This window comes from Ranitomeya variabilis, chromosome 5 (genome assembly GCF_051348905.1).
Source record: "Ranitomeya variabilis isolate aRanVar5 chromosome 5, aRanVar5.hap1, whole genome shotgun sequence".
Classification (NCBI taxonomy): domain Eukaryota; kingdom Metazoa; phylum Chordata; class Amphibia; order Anura; family Dendrobatidae; genus Ranitomeya; species Ranitomeya variabilis.
Window position 1 is genome coordinate 269,600,003 of NC_135236.1, and position 20,246 is coordinate 269,620,248.

The 20,246-nt window shown below is 49.9% G+C and overlaps 1 protein-coding gene across 3 annotated transcripts in view; it reads right to left on the reverse strand.

Moving 5' to 3' along the window:
• Window positions 1-20,246, reverse strand: part of LOC143775760 (TRPM8 channel-associated factor homolog) — a 164,099-nt gene that overhangs the window by 130,792 nt on the left and 13,061 nt on the right. The window contains exon 2 of one of the 3 annotated variants that reach the window (XM_077264281.1): window positions 15,939-16,253. The exons of the other annotated variants lie outside the window; for them this stretch is intronic. The gene's annotated coding sequence lies outside the window, so the exon portion shown is untranslated. The remainder of the gene's footprint in view (window positions 1-15,938; window positions 16,254-20,246) is intronic. 3 annotated transcript variants of the gene reach the window in all.

The window sequence follows — 20,246 nt, forward strand, 5'->3', positions numbered from 1 at the left end:
TGTGCTCTGCCTGGGGCCCCATAGGCTGCCTGGGGCCCCTGTGCTCTGCCTGGGACCACTGTGCTCTGCCTGGGGCCCCATATGCTGCCTGGGGCCCCTGTGCTCTGCCTGGGTGTAGGACACTGGTGACGTCACTAATCTCCGGACATTAGCTCCGGACATTAGCTCCGGACATTATCTCCGGACATTAGCTCCGGACATTATCTCCGGACATTAGCTCCGGACAAAGCCACGGAAGTTGGCACAAATTGCAGGAAGTAGTATTCTAGGCAATTATATATTAGATGGGCATTTCCTGAAGGAAATACATGGTGCTTGAACAGCGCTACCAGCTTTACAGCAGCACTTTTCACACACGGGACTGGGGGGCGCGCTTACTTTTGCACCCGGGGCCGGGGGCGCGCTTACTTTTGCACCCGGGGGCGCACTTACTTTTGCACCCGGAGGCGCACTTACTTGTGCACCCGGGGGCGCACTTACTTTTGCACCCGGGGGCGCACTTACTTTTGCACCCGGGGGCGCACTTACTTTTGCACCCGGGGGCACACTTACTTTTGCACCCGGGGGCGCACTTACTTTTGCACCCGGGGGCGCACTTACTTTTGGGGCCGCACTTACTTTTGGTGGGTGGGGCTCCTCGGCCTCCAATTTGGTTGGTGGGGCCCCTCGTCCTCCGATTTGGTGGGTGGGGACCCTCGGCCTCCGCTTTGGTGGGCGGGGCCCCTCGGCCTCCGATTTGGTGGGCGGGGTCCCTCTGCCTCCGATTTGGTGGGCGGGGACCCTCGGCCTCCGCTTTGGTTGGCGGGGCCCCACGGCCTCCGATTTGGTGGGCGGGGTCCCTCTGCCTCTGCTTTGGTGGGCGGGGCCGCTCGGCCTTCGATTTGGTGGGCGGGGCTCCTCGGCCTCTGATTTGGTTGGTGTGGCCCCTCGGCCTCCGATTTGGTGGGCGGGGCCCCTTATCCTCCGATTTGGTGGGCGGGGACCCTCGGCCTCCGATTTGGTGGGCGGGGCCCCTCGGCCTCCGATTTGGTGGGCGGGGCCCCTCGGCCTCCGATTTGGTGGGCGGGGACCCTCGGCCTCCGATTTGGTGGGCGTGGACCCTCGGCCTCCAATTTGGTGGGCGGGGACCCTCGGCCTCCAATTTGGTGGGCGGGGACCCTCGGCCTCAGATTTGGTGGGCGGGGACCATCGGCCTCCGATTTGGTGGGTGGGGACCCTCGGCCTCCGATTTGGTGGGCGGGGCCCCTCGGTCTCCGATGTGGTGGGCGGGGCCCCTCGGCCTCCGCTTTGGTGGGCGGGGCCGGGCCCCTCGGCCTCCGCTTTGGTGGGCGGGGCCGCTCGGCCTTCGATTTGGTGGGCGGGGCTCCTCGGCCTCCGATTTGGTTGGCGGGGCCCCTCGGCCTCCGATTTGGTTGGCGGGGCCCCTCGGCCTCCGATTTGGTGGGCGGGGACTCTCGGCCTCCGATTTGGTGGGCGGGGACCCTCGGCCTCTGATTTGGTGGGTGGGGACCCTCGGCCTCCGATTTGGTGGGCGGGGACCCTCGGCCTCCGATTTGGTGGTCGGGGACCCTCAGCCTCCGCTTTGGTGGGCGGGGCCCCTCGGCCTCCGATTTGGTGGGCGGGGTCCCTCTGCCTCCGATTTGGTGTGCGGGGACCCTCGGCCTCCGCTTTGGTGGGCGGGGCCCCTCGGCCTTCGATTTGGTGGGCGGGGCCCCTCGGCCTCCGATTTGGTTGGTGTGGACCCTCGGCCTCCGATTTGGTGGGCGGGGACCCTCGGCCTCCGATTTGGTGGGCGGGGACCCTCGGCCTCCGATTTGGTGGGCGGGGCCCATCGGCCTCCGATGTGGTGGGCGGGGCCCCTCGGCCTCCGATTTGGTGGGCGGGGACCCCTGGCCTCCGATTTGGTGGGCGGGGACCCTCGGCCTCCGATTTGGTGGGCGGGGACCCTCGGCCTCCGATTTGGTAGGCGGGGCCCCTCGGCCTCCGATTTGGTGGGCGGGGACCCTCGGCCTCCGATTTGGTGTGTGGGGACCCTCGGCCTCCGATTTGGTGGGTGGGGACCCTCGGGCTCCGATTTGGTGGGCGGGGACCCTCGGCCTCCGATGTGGTGGGCGGGGCCCCTCGGCCTCCACTTTGGTGGGCGGGGCCAGGCCCCTCGGCCTCCGCTTTGGTGGGCGGGGCCGCTCGGCCTTCGATTTGGTGGGCGGGGCTCCTCGGCCTCCGATTTGGTTGGCAAAGCCCCTGGGCCTCCGATTTGGTTGGCGGGGCCCCTCGGCCTCCGATTTGGTGTGCGGGGACTCTCGGCCTCCGATTTGGTGGGCGGGGACCCTCGGCCTCCGATTTGGTGGGCGGGGACCCTCGGCCTCTGATTTGGTGGGCAGGGACCCTCGGCCTCCGATTTGGTGGTCGGGGACCCTCGGCCTCCGCTTTGGTGGGCGGGGCCCCTCGGCCTCCGATTTGGTGGGCGGGGTCCCTCTGCCTCCGATTTGGTGTGCGGGGACCCTCGGCCTCCGCTTTCTTGGGCGGGGCCCCTCGACCTTCAATTTGGTGGGTGGGGCTCCTCGGCCTCCGATTTGGTTGGTGGGGCCCCTCGGCCTCCAATTTGGTGGGCGGGGACCCTCGGCCTCCGATTTGGTGGGCGGGGACCCTCGGCCTCCGATTTGGTGGGCGGGGACCCTCGGCCTCCGCTTTGGTGGGTGGGGCCCGTCGGCCTCCGATTTGGTGGACGGGGCCCCTCGGCCTCCGATTTGGATGGTGTGGACCCTCGGCCTCCGATTTGGTGGGAGGGGACCCTCGGCCTCCGATTTGGTGGGCGGGGACCCTTGGCCTCCGATTTGGTGGACGGGGCCCCTCGGCCTCCGCTTTGGTGGGCGGGGCCAGGCCCCTCGGCCTCTGCTTTGGTGGGCGGGGCCGCTCGGCCTTCGATTTGTTGGGCGGGGCTCCTCGGCCTCCGATTTGGTTGGCGGGGCCCCTCGGCCTCCGATTTGGTGGGCGGGGACTCTCGGCCTCCGATTTGGTGAGCGGGGACCCTCGGTCGATTTGGTGGGCGGGGCCCCTCGGCCTCCGATTTGGTGTGTGGGGACCCTCGGCCTCCGATTTGGTGGGCGGGGACCCTCGGCCTCCGATGTGGTGGGCGGGGCCCCTCGGCCTCCGCTTTGGTGGGCGGGGCCAGGCCCCTTGGCCTCCGCTTTGGTGGGCGGGGCCGCTCGGCCTTCGATTTGGTGGGCGGGGCTCCTCGGCCTCCGATTTGGTTGGCAAAGCCCCTGGGCCTCCGATTTGGTTGGCGGGGCCCCTCGGCCTCCGATTTGGTGTGCGGGGACTCTCGGCCTCCGATTTGGTGGGCGGGGACCCTCGGCCTCCGATTTGGTGGGCGGGGACCCTCGGCCTCTGATTTGGTGGGCAGGGACCCTCGGCCTCCGATTTGGTGGTCGGGGACCCTCGGCCTCCGCTTTGGTGGGCGGGGCCCCTCGGCCTCCGATTTGGTGGGCGGGGTCCCTCTGCCTCCGATTTGGTGTGCGGGGACCCTCGGCCTCCGCTTTCGTGGGCGGGGCCCCTCGACCTTCAATTTGGTGGGTGGGGCTCCTCGGCCTCCGATTTGGTTGGTGGGGCCCCTCGGCCTCCAATTTGGTGGGCGGGGACCCTCGGCCTCCGATTTGGTGGGCGGGGACCCTCGGCCTCCGATTTGGTGGGCGGGGACCCTCGGCCTCCGCTTTGGTGGGTGGGGCCCGTCGGCCTCCGATTTGGTGGACGGGGCCCCTCGGCCTCCGATTTGGTGGACGGGGCCCCTCGGCCTCCGATTTGGATGGTGTGGACCCTCGGCCTCCGATTTGGTGGGAGGGGACCCTCGGCCTCCGATTTGGTGGGCGGGGACCCTTGGCCTCCGATTTGGTGGACGGGGCCCCTCGGCCTCCGATTTGGATGGTGTGGACCCTCAGCCTCCGATTTGGTGGGCGGGGACCCTCGGCCTCCGATTTGGTGGGCGGGGCCCCTCGGCCTCCGATGTGGTGGGCGGGGACCCTCGGCCTCCGATTTGGTGGGCGGGGACCCTCGGCCTCCGATTTGGTGGGCGGGGACCCTCGGCCTCCGATTTGGTGGGCGGGGACCCTCGGCCTCCGATTAGGTGGGCGGGGACCCTCGGCCTCCGATTAGTTGGGCGGGGACCCTCGGCCTCCGATTTGGTGGGCGGGGACCCTCGGCCTCTGATTTGGTGGGCGGGGCCGGGCCCCTCGGCCTCCGCTTTGGTGGGCGGGGCCGCTCGGCCTCCGATTTGGTTGGCGGGGCCCCTCGGCCTCCGATTTGGTGTGTGCTCTGCCTGTGGCCACTGTGCTCTGCCTGGGGCCCCATATGCTGCCTGGGGCCCCTGTGCTCTGCCTGGGGCCCCATATGCTGCCTGGGGCCCCTGTGCTCTGCCTGGGGCCCCTGTGCTCTGCCTGGGGCCCCATGTTCTGCCTGGGGCCCCTGTGCTCTGCCTGGGGCCACTGTGCTCTGCCTGGGTGTAGGACACTGGTGACGTCACTTATCTCCGGACATTAGCTCCGGACAATAGCTCCGGACAATAGCTCCGGACAAAGCCACGGAAGTTGGCACAAATTGCAGGAAGTAGTATTCTAGGCAATTATATATTAGATATATATATACATACATATATATGTCTCTCTGACATATATATATATATATATATATATATATATATATATATATAGACTGTATATATGTTTTAACGAATATTTGAGCCCATGAATCCACTGTATGTCGGTTTTGCAAGCCTGCGAGAAAATATCGCAGTAAGGATGCCATACGGATTACATACGGAGGATGACAGGCGCAAAATACGCTGCCACACCCTGCCTACGGATGACATACGGATAACTATTTTGGGAACATTTCTGCGTATTATGGCCATAAAAAACGGACCGTATTTTCATATGCCTAGTGTGACGCCGGCCTAATAATGGTGGTGTATCATAAGCATTTGGCACGTGTTTGATGATGGGAGGGAGTTTGCAGAGCTCAGAGGCATGGTGCTCTTGGAAGAACAGCATAGCAGTAATTTTTTTTTCCTAACTTTGTGTTCACATTGCAGCTAACCAATCAGGGCGCAGGAAACACCCACAATGTCCTGACACCATGGCTTGTGTCATTGGCTGCTGAAATCACATGTCCCTCTCCATGTAAGTAGTAGACATGTGGTTTTAGCACCATTTGGACACGGATACAGCGCAGAGAGGCTGCTCCTGACACTGCCAGTTTTACTAGTAAGATTTCAGCTATTTAGTTAGGCGGTTGTATATCAGTCAGATAGTGTGGCTAGATAGTGTCTAGTGTGGCTGTAAAATTTAGCTTCCGTAATTTTTTTTTTATGGCATTACTGAGGTTTTCAGACATAGCCGGCAGGGCACATGTTCTACAAGTGTGTTGTGCACTGCTTTTATAGTGCTTCATGCACGAGTATAGCATTCTAGATAATATTATTTCAGTAGGTAAATGTGAAAAAGCCTGCTGTATCCCACATTTTAGCTAGTTATATAGGTGGTTGTATATCAGTCAAATACTGTAGGAAGCTAGTGTCCAGTGTGGCTGTTAAATTTACCTTGCAGGACTGTTTTTTCTTTTTTGGCCACACTGAGGTGCACAAACAAATCCAGCAGGGCACGTGTTGTGCACTGCATCTATTGTGATCAATGCACAAGTATAGCATTCTAATTCTCATGTAGCTAGTGAAAAAATATTAAACAGCCTGCTGTATCCCACCTTGTAATCTAGTGCTGTGGTGAAAAAAACTGTCTGCAGACCTAAGGCACATTAAAAAAAAAGGTATAATTTTTTCTGTTGCTAAATGTGAAACAGCCTGCTGTATCCCACGTAGTCATTTTGTGGCGGTGATAGTACCTATCTGCAGACCTAAGGTACATTAAAAAAAATTATAATTTTTCAGTTGCAAAAAGTTAGACAACCCTCTGTATCACACTTTGTCATTTGTTTGGGTTGAAATTAAGCTGTAGAGGCCTGATCCAGAGGCCACAAACAAATTATTCTGTTATTAATGTCATACAGTAAGGGACCTGACTTGAAAAATAGTTTGTAGCATCTAGTGTGATAGAGGCCTGATACATAGGCCACAAACAAATTCTTCTGTTATTAATATATACAGTAAGGGACCTGACTTGAAAAATAGTTTGTAGCATGTAGTAGGTTATAGAGAAAACACATACCAAGTGATGAAGCCTTCCTAATACCCTGTCTGATGACAAATGCACACTTAGCAGGATGCAGCAGGCCTCCACTGATAAAGGCTAGGTGCGGCACGAGTGCAAACTACTTGATAAAAACAACCACCCCTATCCTCCAAACATTGCAGGGGTTGGCTGCCTAGTAGAAAAAATGCACATTGATATGACTCACATAGGACGCCAGTCACACTGATAGGTGTGGTGCACAGTGTCTGGTATGCAACCTATTAATGACGCCCCTTGTATTAACAGGCGGGCTGCCCAGCACTATAATATGCAGCACACGGTGACAGACGCCCCCCCAAAAAAAACCTAACCAACATAAAAAGGCCTGGCCACATCCTGCAAAAAAGGATATGATATAGTGCAAAAAAATGTATGCATATGATAAACACATACACTATATGAGGTATTGGTTTATTATTTTGGCCAAAACAACGTAAGCCCGCAACCCAACGTCAAGGGTCCCCATAATAATGCGGGTCCTACCACTAATATCATAAAACAGCTAACATAGAAAAAAACTCAGAAAAAACACATACCAAGTGATGAAGCCTTCCTAATACCCTGTCTGATGACAAATGCACACTTAGCAGGATGCAGCAGGCCTCCACTGAGGATAGGGGTGGTTGTTTTTATCAAGTAGTTTGCACTCGTGCCGCACCTAGCCTTTATCAGTGGAGGCCTGCTGCATCCTGCTAAGTGTGCATTTGTCATCAGACAGGGTATTAGGAAGGCTTCATCACTTGGTATGTGTTTTTTCTGAGTTTTTTTCTATGTTAGCTGTTTTATGATATTAGTGGTAGGACCCGCATTATTATGGGGACCCTTGACGTTGGGTTGCGGGCTTACGTTGTTTTGGCCAAAATAATAAACCAATACCTCATATAGTGTATGTGTTTATCATATGCATACATTTTTTTGCACTATATCATATCCTTTTTGGCAGGATGTGGCCAGGCCTTTTTATGTTGGTTAGGTTTTTTTTGGGGGGGCGTCTGTCACCGTGTGCTGCATATTATAGTGCTGGGCAGCCCGCCTGTTAATACAAGGGGCGTCATTAATAGGTTGCATACCAGACACTGTGCACCACACCTATCAGTGTGACTGGCGTCCTATGTGAGTCATATCAATGTGCATTTTTTCTACTAGGCAGCCAACCCCTGCAATGTTTGGAGGATAGGGGTGGTTGTTTTTATCAAGTAGTTTGCACTCGTGCCGCACCTAGCCTTTATCAGTGGAGGCCTGCTGCATCCTGCTAAGTGTGCATTTGTCATCAGACAGGGTATTAGGAAGGCTTCATCACTTGGTATGTGTTTTTTCTGAGTTTTTTTCTATGTTAGCTGTAGTAGGTTATAGAGGCCTGACACATAGGCCACAAACAAATTCTTCTGTCATTAACGTCATACAGTAAGGGACCTGACTTGAAAAATAGTTTGTAGCATCTAGTGTGTTATAGAGGCCTGATACATAGGCCACAAACAAATTCTTCTGTTATTAATATCACAAAGTAAGGGACCTGACATTGAAAATAGTTTGTAGCATCTAGGCAACATGACTGGGAAAAAGCGAGGCTGTGGTGGAAGGGGAATTAGGCTTGGTGTTCAAGGTGTACGTGGGATAGGTGGTAACGTTTGTAAAATCACTAGTGAAGCAACGTCACATTCTATGCAAAGACAACTGCCAACCTATGTTACTGGACAGGCTACACAACTACCTTTGTTTGGCAGACGCATAGCGGTAGGCCTTGTCGATGATGCCCAGAAAGAGCATGTACTCGAGTGGATGGCAAGTGCAGCTTCAAGTGGCCTCTCCTCCCCTTCCTCCACCTCAACATCACACCCAATACAGTCCACAGATGTGGCACTCAAATTCCCCTTGCTTCCCCCGCATCCCAACTATCCAAATGTTCAACTGACTGTACGGAACAACAGATGGGTGAGTCTGAAGAGCTGTTCACACAATTTATACCATGTTCATCAGAAGTGTACGCAAAAGCTTCTCAGAGTCAAGAGAAGGAAACCTGCACCGATGCCCAAATTTTTTTTAGCTTGGATCTGGGGCAGGAAGAAGTATGGTCTGAACAGCATCCTGACTCTTATCATCAGACGTTAACCCCTGGGGGAGGTGATCCTGATGAGACTCAGGTATCTGAGGCTCACGTGGACTGTAATGTGCTGTCAGGGCAAAAAGAGGAGGAGGGTGACTCCAATGGTGAGGAATTTGATAACACAGAGGATGATGATGAGGTGTTACATCCCAGTGAACATAGAGGCACACAGCTGAGTAGATCATCTGAGGAGGAAGATGAGGAGGTTATGTTGCACCATCCATCGCAGACACATAGTGATGCAGCCACAACTAGCAATGCATCCTCAGCCACAACTGTGCCTCTGACCTGCAGCATCCATGGGTCTGCAGCTCCCAGGGGTGGTAAGGGTTACCTAGCCTGGTTTTTTTTTGACACTGCAGAGGATGAGCCAACTCATGCAATCTGCAAACTTTACAAAAAAAAACTGAGTTGAGGTAAAAAAGTGCAATAATTTGACTACTACATGTATGAACCTTCACATGCGCAATCAACATGCTTTAGTGTGGGAATCCCATTGCGCAAAAATGTGGACCAGATGACATCAACCACCATCAGCTGCCACATCAATCGCATCTGCTGCTTCTTCCTCCTCTGTTAACATGCCAACTATTGAGATGCAGGTCTATGACCGCAGAACCTTGGGTTTTTTACCCGATCAAGTCACGCTGACTGAGAGGCCGCATTCAGTTTGTAACGGAAGCAGAAATGCCTGCTGTTTTTGACCGATCTTAGAGAACGATCACACCACAAGTTTCTCAATCCACAGTTTCATCTCCACCTGCACCTTTCTCACAGTCCAGCAGATTGTCTGGTTCACAGTACTCAGCCCTCTCACAGCACTGTAGCCAGCGCACGATTCCGCAGTTGTGGTCATGGAAAAGATTGTTTCCTCCTACACATGACGAAGCTAAGAGGTTGAACTTCACCATCTCCAATTTGTTGGCCACGGAAATGCTTCCTTTCCGCCTGGTGGATACCGAAGTTTTCTGAAAGCTGATGGCCATCGCAGTCCCCTAGTACCAATTACCCAGTCGCCATTACTTTTCTAAGAAAGCTGTGCCTGCGCTACACCAGCAGGTAGCAAACAACATCACCCGTTCCTTGACAAAATCTCTGTCTGCCAAGGTGCATTTCACCAAAGACACTTGGACAAGTAAGCATGGCCAAAGGCGTTACATCTCGCTCCAAGGCTTGCAGGCCAAACTTCTACATTTAACACTTCCTCCACTGCTTCTGCCTCCACCTGCATCCTCAACCTCTACATTCATGAGACATGCGTTCCAACAGTGCATAGCAAATCCCCACCACCTCCATACTGTGCAGTCAGGGCTCACTGCAATCAGGCAGTTTTAAAATTGATATGCCTTTAAGATTGCAGTCATACAGCTGAAGAGTTGCAGACAAATCTCCAGGCTGAAATTGATCAATGGCTGTCTCTGCTGAACCTGCATCCAGGGAAGGCCGTGTATGATAATGGTGGCAGCCCTACAGTGAGGCAAGCTCACACATGTGCCTTGCATGGCTCACATCCTCAACCTGGTGGTACAATGTTTTCCCAGCCACTATCCTGGCCTGGGTTACCTGCTCCAGAAAGCGCGTAAGCTGTGTGCTCATTTCCGCCATTCGCACCCCTCTGCTCATCGACTTGCATCGATACAGAGGTCTTTGTCCATGCCAGTTAACAGATTGATATGCGAATTGCCAACACGGTGGAATTCCCCTCTGCACATGTTGCAGCGACTGTGGCAGCAGCAACAAGCCCTGGCGCAGTATGTCATATCGTATAGCCTGGGTCAACGCAGTACGGAGGTGGCTCATATCACGTTTACAGAGTGGGCACAGATAAAGGACTTCTGCACCCTTCTGCACAGTTTTAAAATGGCTACTAAGATGGTTAGCGCTGATGACACCGTCATCAGCATCACTATTCTGGTCATTTATATGGTGGAGCAGACTTTGAATAGCCTGCGGGAGGAGATGGTGGTCCCAGAAGAAGAGGAGGAAGCAGAGGAGGCTGCGGAAGGGATAACATTGTCTCAAAGTTCAAGACTGTTGTCACACAGGCAGGTGCCAAGGGAGGGTGGATTACAGCGATCGTGGGGGACTGGCGATGATAACAGACAAATAGTGTTGAGCGATACCGTCCGATACTTGAAAGTATCGGTATCGGAAAGTATCGGCCGATACCGGCAAAGTATCGGATCTAATCTGATACCGATACCCGATACCAATACAAGTCAATGGGACACCAAGTATCGGACGGTATCCTGTATGGTTCCCAGGGTCTGAAGGAGAGGAAACTCTCCTTCAGGCCCTGGGATCCATATCAATGTGTAAAAGAAAGAATTAAAATAAAAAATAGGGATATACTCACCCTCCGACGCAGCCTGGACTTTACCGCCGTAACCGGGAGCCGTTGTACCTAAGAATACGCGCTTGAAGGGCCTTAGATGAGGTCACGGCGCTTTGATTGGTCCGTAGCGGTCGCGTGACCGCTACGCGACCAATCACAAAGCCGTGACGTCACCTAAGGTCTTTCAAGCGCTTGAAAGACCTTAGGTGACGTCACTGCTTTGTGATTGGTCCGTAGCGGTCACGCGACCGCTACGGACCAATCAGAGCGCCGTGACGTCATCTAAGGCCCTTCAAGCGCGCATTTTTAGGTACAACGGCTCCCGGTTACGGCGGTAAAGTCCAGGCTGCGTCGGAGAGGTGAGTATATCCCTATTTTTTATTTTAATTCTTTCTTTTACACATTGATATTAATCCCGATACCGATTCCCGATACCACAAAAGTATCGGATCTCGGTATCGGAATTCCGATACCCGCAAGTATCGGCCGATACCCGATACTTGCGGTATCGGAATGCTCAACACACTACAGACAAACTGTTATCGAAGTTTGAAGATCCGAGGAACAAATGGAGAAGGAAGAGATGATGGGCAAGCAATAGTGATGAGCGAATATACTCGTTGCTCATGTTTTCCCGAGCACGCTCGGGTGATCTCCGAGTATTTATGACTGCTCGGAGATTTAGTTTTCCTTGCCGCAGCTGGATGATTTACAGCTACTAGCCAGCCTGAGTACATGTGGGGGTTGCCTGGTTGCTAGGGAATCCCCACATGTAATCAAGCTGTCTAGTAGCCGCAAATCATCCAGCTGCGGCAAGGAAAACTAAATCTTCGAGCACTCACAAATACTCGGAGACCACCCAAGCATGCTCTGGAAAACCCGTGCAACGAGTATACTAGCTCATCACTAGCACGCAACTGTAGGATGAAGAGGATAATCCTCCACTCTCTGTTGTTCGTGGTTGGCAGGAGGGGATGAAGGAAACAAGCCTCATTGTTACCCAGCCACCAACATAGAACGGGCTCGGATCTCATGGTAGAGGCCGACATATGAATGCCTTCTTGCTGCAACATGATCCTGTATATTAATGATTAGGAGTAATGCTGACTACTGGGTTGCCACCTTATTAGATCCACGTTATGAAAGCAAATTTTGCCAGATGATTCCCCTTAGAAAGGGACCCGCGAATGCTGGAGTATCGAAACACGCTTTTATACAACCTTGAGAGCTTTTCCCCAAGACAGCAGTGAAGCATACAGTTCACATCGCAGCTGTAGACTTAGAACCTCCGGCACGTCAATTCGTCAACGCCAAAACATTAGCAGCAGCAGCTGTGGTGGAAGTGGAAGAAGCAATTTCTATGAGTCCTTTCACACTTTTTTTTAGACCAACTTGTGCACCAACATGTCTTACACGTTGTGAATTAATGGAGAGGATGGCGCAGGAGTATCTAGAACTAAATATCAATACCATCAGGGAGGGTTTGGACCCTTTCACATTTTGGTCTTCCAAAATGGATGAGTGGCCTGAGCTCGCATCACATGCCTTGGAGGTTTTATCATGACCAGCAGCCAGCATTCTCTCAGAACATGTCCTCAGCGCTGCAGGTGGTGTCCTGACAGATAAACACATACATCTGTCCCCTGAAAGTGTTGACTGCCTACCTTTCATTAAGATGAACAAGTCATGGATCTCCAAGGACTTTTGCACCCCAATAGCAGACTGTAGAGACTAGTGATATTGCAATTTTAGTGTGATGCATTAATGTCGCGTAACTGCACTTTCTGATATCTTTAGTGTCGCTTCTGAGGATGCTCTTGCTGCTGATATTAACACAAATGTGTGGAAATGTGAACAGTCATGGTTGGTCTACATCTGCTGTGTTAGCTGCAGTGGAAGACAGGAGTGTCGGTCCCAAATATACTATTTCTATTGTCGTAAAAGTTATTCCACTTCGGTGGGGTCAGGCCCTCATTTTTTAAAATGTGAACACTCCTGGTTGGGTGTCCATCTGCTGTATTGGGTGTAGAGAAAGACCTGTTGGTCCCTATTAGACTATTTCTACTGTGGTGAAATTGATGCCAATTTGGTGGTGTCTGCCAATAATTTTTGGAAACGTGAACACTACTGGTTGGGTATCCATCTGCTGTATTGGGTGTAGTGAAAGACCTGTTGGTCACTATTCTACTATTTCTACTGTGGTGAAATTGATGCCACTTTGGTGGTGTCTGCCAATAATTTGGGGAAATTTGAACACTCCTGGTTGGTTAGGTCTCCTTCATGCGTGTTGCCTGTAGCAGTAGGCCTCTGAAACCATCAGACCTCCACTTCCTAGTACTCAACTACCCGTATTACTATCCTTAAATTTTTCTGACAATGGTAGTCTAGAGAACTGATATTTGTGCCACCTGAGTGTGGCTCAGCATGAAAGCAGGTAGAGGTGTAGCATGTGGTGTCAGGGCTCCCACCGATCCCTCACCCAACTCATCTTACTGTGACATTCATTGGAAAGCTTTAAATGCTGACCCAGACCCCAATACCTCATGCCTGGCTGATTGCTGCAGTTCCATGTTGCAATTTGTACTGTGTGTTAATTGAGGCCACTTTCCTGGTGTCTGTCCTCATTTGATGTGTTTTGTCAGCATTTGGGGCCATTCTAAGGTGTTGTGCATGCGTTTGTTTTTGCCTCCCATTGAGGTGAATGGAGTTCGGTAATGTTCGACGAATATTGCAAATTTGGCGAACATTATCCAAATCGAACACTGAAATATTCGCTCATCTCTAATCGTGAATCCACTGTGCCATGGACCAAAGAGAGTCTAGAGGGGTGTAACTAAGCAATCACCTGGGTTTTCACTAGAGTCCCAGTTGATGTGGTTAGACTTGATCCACAAGTGGTCACCAGGTGCCACTTCAGGATAGATCCTGGAACCTCAGAAGCTGACCCCAGGGGTCAGGAATTATGGTACAGACTCAAAGTTGCCAGCAGAACAGTATCAGGGTCATGCCATAAAGATTATTAGAGCTGATTCAGGCAGGACAGACTCAGGGTGCCAGTACTGGTTTAGACAGGACTGGTAAAGGCTCAGACTCAGACATGGCGAGTTCAGGTTAAGACAAGGTTAAACAAGAATGAGTAGCCCCAAAGTACACACGGAGGACCGCATGTGAATCGGTGGAACGAAAGAGACAAAGTCCTCCAACACCATTAAACTTAAATATAAAGAAAATTTATTCAAATATAACATTTTTTAAGAACATTTTTTAAGAACAATTAAAAGTAGGAAATGCCAGTAAACCATACATGTGATGGAGAAAACGCAAATGCTGGACATTAAGTAATAAGATTATGCCTTGAATAGGGCGATGTACAGTGGGGCAAAAAAGTATTTAGTCAGTCAGCAATAGTGCAAGTTCCACCACTTAAAAAGATGAGAGGCGTCTGTAATTTACATCATAGGTAGACCTCAACTACGGGAGACAAACTGAGAAAAAAAAATCCAGAAAATCACATTGTCTGTTTTTTTATCATTTTATTTGCATATTATGGTGGAAAATAAGTATTTGGTCAGAAACAAAATTTCATCTCAATACTTTGTAATATATCCTTTGTTGGCAATGACAGAGGTCAAACGTTTTCTGTAAGTCTTCACAAGGTTGCCACACACTGTTGTTGGTATGTTGGCCCATTCCTCCATGCAGATCTCCTCTAGAGCAGTGATGTTTTTGGTTTTTCGCTTGGCAACACGGACTTTCAACTCCCTCCAAAGGTTTTCTATAGGGTTGAGATCTGGAGACTGGCTAGGCCACTCCAGGACCTTGAAATGCTTCTTACGAAGCCACTCCTTCCTTGCCCTGGCGGTGTGCTTTGGATCATTGTCATGTTGAAAGACCCAGCCACGTTTCATCTTCAATGCCCTTGCTGATGGAAGGAGGTTTGCACTCAAAATCTCACGATACATGGCCCCATTCATTCTTTCATGTACCCGGATCAGTCGTCCTGGCCCCTTTGCAGAGAAACAGCCCCAAAGTATGATGTTTCCACCACCATGCTTTACAGTAGGTATGGTGTTGGATGGATGCAACTCAGTATTCTATTTCCTCCAAACACGACAAGTTGTGTTTCTACCAAACAGTTCCAGTTTGGTTTCATCAGACCATAGGACATTCTCCCAAAACTCCTCTGGATCATCCAAATGCTCTCTAGCAAACTTCAGACGGGCCCGGACATGTACTGGCTTAAGCAGTGGGACACGTCTGGCACTGCAGGATCTGAGTCCATGGTGGCGTAGTGTGTTACTTATGGTAGGCCTTGTTACATTGGTCCCAGCTCTCTGCAGTTCATTCACTAGGTCCCCCCGCGTGGTTCTGGGATTTTTGCTCACCGTTCTTGTGATCATTCTGACCCCACGGGGTGGGATTTTGCGTGGAGCCCCAGATCGAGAAAGATTATCAGTGGTCTTGAATGTCTTCCATTTTCTAATTATTGCTCCCACTGTTGATTTCTTCACTCCAAGCTGGTTGGCTATTGCAGATTCAGTCTTCCCAGCCTGGTGCAGGGCTACAATTTTGTTTCTGGTGTCCTTTGACAGCTCTTTGGTCTTCACCATAGTGGAGTTTGGAGTCAGACTGTTTGAGGGTGTGCACAGGTGTCTTTTTATACTGATAACAAGTTTAAACAGGTGCCATTACTACAGGTAATGAGTGGAGGAAAGAGGAGACTCTTAAAGAAGAAGTTACAGGTCTGTGAGAGCCAGAAATCTTGATTGTTTGTTTCTGACCAAATACTTATTTTCCACCAGAATATGCAAATAAAATGATAAAAAAACAGACAATGTGATTTTCTGGATTTTTTTTTCTCAGTTTGTCTCCCATAGTTGAGGTCTACCTATGATGTAAATTACAGACGCCTCTCATCTTTTTAAGTGGTGGAACTTGCACTATTGCTGACTGACTAAATACTTTTTTGCCCCACTGTATACATATAAGGTATGCCACATATAAGAAACCACAAACCAATATAAATCAAGGTATGAATAAAACTAAATACAGGACATAAAGTGCATAGTGCAAAGATGGTAAAAATTAATTCATGTAGCTATAATATATCCAAAGGCATAAAGCAATACACATTAAGTAAATATCATTATTACTATAATATCAGGCTAAGTGACCAATAATAATGTGCACACCATAACTTTGAGGTACCCAAATATAAGAATGAAAATATCAGACACAAAATATCCAAAGTTATTATAATTACCCTATATAAGTGCAGGTTCAGCGTACCCCTTAACGCGTGTTTCGATCTTACTGTATATCTTCAAAGTCTCCAGACTCTGTCACGTCTGTCTTATATGCTCAGTGTGAACCTGCTTTCATCTGTGAAGAGCATAGGGTGCCAGTGGAGAGTTTGCCAATTCTGTTGTTCTGTGACAAATGCCAAGAGTCCTGCACGGTGTTGGGCTGTGAGCACAACCCCCATCTGTGGACGTCGGGCACTCAGACCATCCTCATGGAGTCGGTTTCTAACCGTTTGTGCAGACACATGCACATTTGTGGCCTGCAAAGTCGTGCACTGGGGCAGAAGAAATAAGAGGTGTAATTATGTGCTTAATTGTAAAACACTGGACAAAACTGTCACTGAAAAAGACATGAGTGTATGGGTGGATGACAAACTCATATTCAGTGGCCAGTGTCAGGCAGCTGCTGCAAAAGCTATTAAAATAATGGGATGCATTAAAAGAGGCATAGATGCTCATGAGGAAAACATAATTTTACCTCTATACAAGTCACTAGTGCGACTACACTTAGAATACTGTGCACAGTTCTGGTCTCCGGTGTATAAGAAAGACATAGCTGAACTAGAGCGGGTGCAGAGAAGAGCGACCAAGGTTATTAGAGGACTGGGGGGTCTGCAATACCAAGATAGGTTGTTACACTTGTGGTTATTTACTTTGGAAAAACAAAGGCTAAGGGGTGATCTTATTACAATGTATCAATACAATGTATAAATAAAGTACAAAGACCTGTCTAATGATCTTTTTACTCATAGACCTGAGACAGGGACAAGGGGGCATCATCTATGTCTGGATGAAAGAAGGTTTAAGCATAATAACAGACGCGGATTCTTTACTGTAAGAGCAGTGAGACTATGGAACTCTCTGCCGTATGATGTTGTAATGAGTGATCCATTACTAAAATTTAAGAAGGGCTGGGATGCCTTTCTTGAAAAGAATAATGTTACAGGTTATATACACTAGATTCCTTGATAGGGCGTTGATCCAGGGAACTAGTATGATTGCCGTATGTGGAGTCGGGAAGGAATTTTTGTCCCCAATGTGGAGCTTACTCTTTGCCACATGGGTTTTTTTTTGCCTTCCTCTGGATCAACATGTTAGGGCAGGTTAGGTTAGAATATGGGTTGAACTTAATGGACTTAAAGTCTTCCTTAAATCTTAAAAACTATGTTACTATGTTATATTTCAAGCTTCCCTCAATAGACACCGGAGGAGGCGGGGCAAGGAAGACAGAGCAGAGGGAATAAAGTCCTTCAACAATGACTTATGGAACACATTAGGAATACGGAAATATTGAAGGAGTTTTAATCGGAAGGAAACTGGATTGACCACCTCCAGAATTTCATACGGACCAATGAATCTAGGACCCAACTTCTGCGAGGGCATCTTCAATCTAATATTCTTAGAGGATAACCATACCTTATCTCCCACTTTGAAGGCAGCCCATGACGAGCGCTTGCTATCGACTTTCCTCTTTTGCCGATACTGAGCCACCCCAAAGTTCTTTATAACCTCCCTCCAGACATCCCCCAGCTCTTGGATGGTGACATCCACCCCAGTACACCCGGAACTTATCCTGGATAACTCACCAAAATGAGGATGAAACCCGTAATTACAGAAAAACGTTGAGGTCCCCGTGGACTGATTAACCTCACTGTTAAAAGCAAACTCAGCCAGAGGAAGAAATGATGACTAATTCTCCTGCTGATTGGCAACAAAACATGTTAAAATTTGCTTCAAAGACTGAATTGTCTTCTCTGTCTGAGTTTCAGGGTGATAAGCGGAGGAAAAGGACAAATCAATCCCCAATTTTCTGCAGAAAGCTCTCCAAAATCTAGAGACAAATTGTACACCCCTATCCGATACAATATTTAGAGGAATCCCATGCAATCGTACCATATGAGTAATAAACAGTTTGGTGAGAGTTTCAGCATTGGGTAATCCAGATAATGGGACGAAGTGAACTTGTTTGCTAAAGCGATCGACTACCACCCAAATAGCAGTCATCCCCTCAGACAGCGGTAAATCTGAAATGAAATCCATATCAGATCAGATCATACCATGGTCTTTCCGGAATTGGCAAAGCAGCCAATTCCCCCGGCTGTCCGGCAATGCTGTACTTTAGTGTGTGCTCAAGTTTCACAAGCTGACACAACATCTCTAATATCCTTATGCATAGCAGACCACCAAAAGTGTCTAGAAGCTGCCTTCTGGGTGGCAGTGACCCCTGGATGACCATTCAACTCAGAACCATGGAATTCTTGCAAAAGCTAGCATTCAGGGGTATTGGAAGGAGCCAAGGAATGAGCAGTACGGATTTCAGCTTCCAGCTCAGAGGAAACCATGGCCACAACAATACCCTGAGGAAGAATGGAGGAAGGAGGTTCTGGAGGAGACACAGAATCAAGACTACGAGACAAGGCATCCGCCCTCACGTTCTTAGACTGGTCTGAACGTAATAGAAAAATTAAATTGTGAGAAAAATATAGACCATCGGGCCTGTCTAGGTGTCAACTGCTTGGCAGATTCAATATAAGCTAGATTTTTATGATCTGTCACCGTGGTTATTGGATGAATGGAACCTTCCAAAAAATACCTCCATTCTTCAAAAGCCAACTTGACAGCAAGTAACTCCCAATTACCCACATCATAGTTTCTTTCAGCAGGAGAAATTTTTTTAGAGAAGGCAGATGGTCGCAGGTTAGTTAAAGTCTCAGGACCTTGAGACAATACAGCCCCCACCCTGACCTCAGAAGCATCTACCTCCACAATGAACTGCCTCTGGAGGTCTGGTTGCACAAGAACAGGAGCAGACATAAAACATTCCTTCAAATTATCAAAAGCCCCAACCGCTTCTGGCGACCAAACCTTTAGCTCTGCCCCTTTATGAGTGAGGTCCATAAGAGGCTTGACGATCTGAGAAAATTCACTAATAAATTTTCTGTAATAATTTGCGAACCCTAAAAAGTGCTGCAGAGCCTTGAGTTCGCTGGGTTGAATCCAATCAATGATGGCCTGAACTTTCCCAGGATCCATCTTAAACTCAGAGGCTGACACAATGAAACCCAATCCTTTAAAGACTCCAAAAGACCCCTGAGGAATTGGCACCTGAGAGCTGCGTCATTCCACAGGACCTCAGTAGACCACTGACAAAACCCAGTACAATAGTCTTCTGCTGTGCGGTTCCCCTGTGTCAGGTTCATGATCCTTGTCTCAGCCACATTGACCCTGTCAGGTTTGTTATAGATCTGTCCTAAAGTGTCAAAAACGCCTCCAGCGAAAGACGTTCAGGAGCAAAAGAGGGTAGGGAAAATGCGCAGGTCTGAGGACCCCCTACTCCCCTGCAAAAGTGACATTGTAATTCCCACCTGCTGTTACTCCCTGATAACCGGGGGCGCAAGGTAAACAATAATTTACAACTCTCTTTAAAAATTCTGAACTGGTCTTTTTCCCCTGAAAATTTGTCCAGGAGTGCTATAACAGGTTCAGGGGGGCTCAAAGATACGTCAGATGGTTCAGAAGTCATAACAGTGGTTTAAGGAAAGAGATTCTGAGGGTCTGTAAGAGTACCAGAAATCTGGCCCTGTAACTGAGCCTATGAGGTTGCTAGTTTGTGTCGCTCTAAGGCCAGATCTTGGACTAACTGAGTCAGGTTCGCCACCTGATCACACAAAGTACGTAACGGATCCATAGGTGGAAAAAGAAAAAAAATGAATGGTTAATCGTAATGTGGCATGAGTCACTATAATAAATGTTAGCCCCAGACGTGGAGAGAGACTAATATAACAGTCATGCGGGTACTGGGTAAACTACAGCTGTTTACCCGGGCCTCTGCGATGTCCCTCAGACTAGGGAAAACCCTGTCTGTCCCTCTCCCAAAATTTACACTGATGGTGTGCTTGTCTGGGCCGCCAGGCCTGACCCTGACTCCTGTTTCAGTCCTAAGCTGAAACCTCCACCCGCCACCCAGTGATTAGACCACACACCAACCCCTACAGAAAGCACAGACAGGGAAAACTAAAAAACGCACCACGCCGCAGACACACAGGAAAACACTATAATGTGCACAGGGCAAAACAAATACAAATATAGGAAGGAGAAATATGACAAAGGATAACACACCACCAGATACGATATTTCTTCTCCTAGACCACTGTTATGATCCCAATGGCAGAGGATCTCTGATATTCCGGCAAGATAGCAAAATATAAATACTGCTCTAGGGAGGTGGAAACTGGGCTAACCGCATACCTGATCCTAACACAAACAAC